The sequence below is a fragment of the Apus apus genome, chromosome 7 (genome assembly GCF_020740795.1).
Source record: "Apus apus isolate bApuApu2 chromosome 7, bApuApu2.pri.cur, whole genome shotgun sequence".
Lineage (NCBI taxonomy): Eukaryota > Metazoa > Chordata > Aves > Apodiformes > Apodidae > Apus > Apus apus.
In genome coordinates this window covers 16,343,986-16,348,933 of record NC_067288.1, presented here as the reverse complement: position 1 = coordinate 16,348,933, position 4,948 = coordinate 16,343,986, and positions in this window count along the sequence as shown.

Here is a 4,948-nt window from a genome sequence, read left to right as displayed (position 1 = left end):
CATAACACACTGCTCCTGTGTCACAAAAGACCTGCCAGAGGTATGCAGACAGGCTCTGCTCCTTGGAAGGCTTTTCCTCCTCAGGGGTGAGGCTTATGGGTGTTGCTTGGTGCCTGAACTAAAGGTTGGTAATAGGCAATTTGCTTGGACACTTCACTGCAGGGCCATTCACTTATGTGCCTTTCTTACTTGTAGAGTTTATCTGCTAATGACAGTGATTCTTACCTGGATGGTGAACTTTAGATCACACAGAAACTATTGACTCTGCCATAGAAATTAATCCAGAGAGTTATTTGGTGGCTGTTTCAGTAGCCTGTTTCAATACAAGGGTTTGTACACTAATACTGTCATTATGACAAGTAAACCATGACAGATGTCAGTAATTGTGCAGCTCCAGTGCAGACATACCTGTCACACGTGTGATCTTCATGTTCCAAATGGATTTTCTCTGTCCCTGGTTGACTGTTAATGCTCTCAGCTTGGGGTGAATTGATGATGAAGTGATGCTGTCTCACTGACTTTGCAACCAAAGATGCAAAATTAAACTGGGATAAAACTTCTCACTGAACACAGATTCACAGTGTATAAAGCAATGTTCCTTGTGAGTACATTTTAAAGGAATAATTACCTGCTAAAAAGGAAGAGGGGTATGATTATGTGCATCTTAAACCAAAAGAAACCCAGGCTCACGAAGCCTGTAAGGGGGAGAGCACTTCTGGTGCCGTGGCACTGCCTGTGCATTACAGCACGGCAGGTGGCAGCCCACGTCTTGCTGAGAGCAGTGTTGTTCCTTGTCATCATGCTCCCATCCCAAGCAGGACCCAGTGGAGGCCTAGTCCCAGAAAAGGTGAGACATGGGGACCAGTGCTCCTGGCAGGCTCTGTTGCTGTGCAGACCAGTCCCCCTCGCAGTGATGAGTGAGGGGCAGCCAAGGTGGCGCCAGGCAGCCTGCTGCGGGGCTGTGGAAGGGCGTGGGTAGAAGTCCCTCTCTCCGTATTTGTGTGTATATATATATATATATACACACATACTTCTTCATGTGGGTGTCAGATGTCCTCTAATACTTGTTTCATGGCAAGATGCCCAATGACAAGATTTGCCTTTTGTTCTGCTGATGCAGAAATGATCCATGAGGCTTATTTCTTGGCCTGGCAGATCTGTGTGAGAGCCAATGACAGCTGCCATGCTTTTCTTCAGGAAATCCCAAAACTTTGCAGCCAGTATTAAGTACAACCTCTGTTTTGATTTAGTTTCTTCAGAATTGCTGTTCTGATGGATCATGGCCTCTGATGTGACAGGAATGGGGTGCCAGCACAGGCTCCAGCGGGAGCTTCTGTGGACTGCAAGGTCCAGGCTGAGTCAGGAGGTCACAGGAGGCTGTTCATTCCACAGCTGGTGACACACCTCTCTGCCTGTTCCACACAACAGGGAAAAACAGGTTATGGATCTTCTTTGTCACAGTCCTTTCTGTGACCTTTTGGCAAGACCAAGGGGGCACTTGGCTGTTATCCCTGGGGACTTGCTGTGTGCAGTGACCCTCCGCAGGGAAGCCCACATGGGGAAAGCCTGGCTGGGCTCCTAGGGACGTGTGTGGCGTGGCAGAGTTCAGAAGCGGAAGGTCATAAAACTGGATACTCTGTGACTGATGCAGATAATCTAATAAAAGCATTAGCCAGACTCTGCTAGGGAGACATGGCTGCTGAGTTCGGGGTGTGCATGGCTGACAGGCTGAAGTGTGAATATGGGTGTTTCCTCACTGCTGGGAGTGGAGGGGAGCTGCAGTTTGTCACCTTACTACAGCTCTGCTTCAGACCCAGGAGGGCAGAAAGCAAGCTGGCAGCATTAGTCATACAGTCTGACTGGAAATTGCAGGTTGCCTGGCTGCACTTATTAAGTATAGAGGCTCTGAGGTGTTTCACCATGAGCCACCTAAACCTGCTAGGTAAGATGTGTGTTCTCAAGACTTCACCTCATTGATCAGTGATTTGCAGAAACTGGTTCACTTAGGCTAAAATGTATGGGATCTAACAGATAATCAGGTACTCTTTGAGACAGTCTGTGTTCACCTGATACCATGGTTGCTATTTAAATCAATAAATGTAAGACTACTCTGCTTCTGTAGTTTGTCTCATGTTTGAGCTCTCTAGGTGAGTAATTTCATAATGTTTTTCCTTCTACCCATCCTATATGATAAATGATAAGAAAATTACTCAAAATACTCTCCAGCTACCCTCTGATTAGACTTTTAATAAGTGCATTTGGGACGCATGCTGATGTTCTGAACCACAGGTGCTCAATAACAGTGTATCTGCAGGCTGTCCTTCTTCTACTTGGCTATCTTGTCCTTGGGCTCTTCCAAGAGAGCAAATATGTTCTGACATAATTTGCTTAGGCCTTAACAGTTAATGTAAGAAAAAACGTAAACTTAAGATGGCATTTTCTTTAGCTGCTTTTGTTATAAATATACTGCATTTTAGCACTCAATGGACTGTTCTCAGGCACACTTTACAAATTTCAAAGTCCATTTACTTTAAGTGGTCAAAACATCCGTAGCAAAGAAAACTTTGTACTTCATCTAACCTTTCTTAGACACTGCAAGAACCAGCAAATGAGGTTGTTGCAATGCACCTCATTAGATTTGAACCCTTTTGCCTTTATGGGTGAAATGTAGAGAAGTTCTAATGAAGCTCTAAAAATCCAGCTCCCATGCTAATGAGTTAGAACGACAATGAAGCACTTTTTTTTTATTGTTGTTGTTTTGGTTTTTGTTGTTTTGTGGTTGGTTTTTTTTTTCAGAGGGAAGGGGGTCTAATCACCCTTGCTGTAGTGGCACATCAGAAGATTTACTTTGCTTCTGAAAGCTCAGGTTCAAAAAAGTTCCATTCTCGATAGGAGCTCAGGTTTCTGAACATGCATACTTTTTTGTGTGTGCACTCCTCATTTAAATTGGCAATCTGTTCTTGTTCTATGTGATAAAACTAAGGCTGAGTTGAATACTTACTTTCTTTGCATGATTTTAATGTCTGCTGCAAGGTTTCTCGTAGCTCTGAAGCAGGTTTTTGTGTGTAACAGTAATTCTGTTCTGGTTCACAATGCAGGTACCCAGGAAACCCTTCCAAATAGCTTGTATACTATGCTTCAAATTAACCTACATATCATACCTGTGTACCAAATGGAATGTACAGCCCACTTCCATCTTTTATTTCAAAAGCACTGATACTCTTTGCTGCAAGATGAGCATGCTTGCTGCTTTTGTTCTTCCTTTCATTAACTCTCAAGATTTGGCACAACAAGAGCATTATATAAGACTAAATAATTCTTACATAAATCTGAGTGAATGCCTTTCGTGAAGTACTTGGTACTGATCATGGCTGGAAGTAAAATGAATCATTTCCTTTTTCAACAGGAGCTTTAAACCTTGTATTTTGTGTGGTTAATTGCCACAAGCCAAAATAACCTTTTGAGCTCTGAATTTTCACAGCTGCAGACTGGAAGAAAAAAAAAAAACAACCACCTCACACTGGTATGTAGAAACTTAAGAATTTCCAAAATAAATTATTCCCTACTCCAACTGCCTCTTTTAGCACAAAGCCCAGCTCATTTTTGCCAGAATGTGAAATGTTCCTAGCATGTGCCTGCAGACCCAAGAACCTATCATCTAAAGGACAGAATGAGAAAGAATAAAGCATGGACAGCATGAATTTGACACTTAAAGAATAAAGTGGAGAATAGTTAAGAGGTCAAGAAGCACAGGTAATTAAACTTTAGCTAGAGGCTACAGATTAAGTAGGTTTAAGGCTCAGCAGGTCAGTAAGAGAGTCCTGGAAGACTTGACATGTTCCTGTATGTAGGCAAATACAGGGATGCAGTTTGTGGATACTTTTAATCTAAAGGAATAAATAACTGTATTACAAGACAAAATTAGTATGTGGATAGGAAACAACAAATCAGAAAACATAATTTCCAGTCTCCTTGAAAAAAAAAAAAGTGAGAACCACTATTGGGAAAAAGTAAGAGGCTGCAGAAACAGTATTGGGACTGCAGTCATAAAACCCTGTTATGCTGGAAGAGAAATTCTTTGGCCTGTCCTTCTCTGCTATGGGATAGTTATCTCCTGGTACACGAGTGAGTTCCTTGCTTCAGTGAAAGACAAGAGTTGGAGTGAAGGAGCTAGTAGTGGTACAGGAAGTTTGTGAAGGGAAGTAGTGGGCTGGCAGTAGGAAGACATGGAAAGAAATGGGAGGTTGAAGGTCTAAAACCTACCAGCCATCATGTTTAGGAGGAAGGAAATACTGAGAAAGAAGCAGGGAAAGATATTTGGTAACTATCAAACGAAGCAAACAATCTCTCCATTGAGCAGTAAAGAAGACCTAAGGCTGGGGAGAAGGATGAGGTCAAAATAATCTGCTAAAACATCACAATAAATAATCAACAGAAAAAACTGAAATCCCTTGCTGGAAAGCACAGGAGTGAGAAGTATGGGGTATAGTCAGTATATTAAAAGACCAGTGGATGGCAGCACATTTTTACTACCAAAATATGTTTTGGTTGTAGCTCATCTGCTGGCTAATACATCACATGTCCCAAGAACAAATCCATGTTTGACTCGGGTAAGTTAGCACAAGCTGCAAAGATTTGTGTTTTTTTGTTTAGAGTTCATATTTCTCTAAGCCAGTGGTGACCACTATTGCAGCTGTCCCACACTGAGTCATCAGTCTCAGACCCAAGTTCACAGTTCTGCTCTGAAGCTGATTTTTTTCTCAAAAGCTGGGAATAAAATCTATAAATTGTAGATACAGGCTTGAGATACAAAATGACATATGGAGAGAAAAACTGAGTACCAATTCAGACCATAGCATTATACCCATCCAACCAAAAAAATGGTGTGCATGGAGTTGTTAGGTATAGGAAAGACTTATTTGCTAATTAGACTTCAGAAAAAAGCACA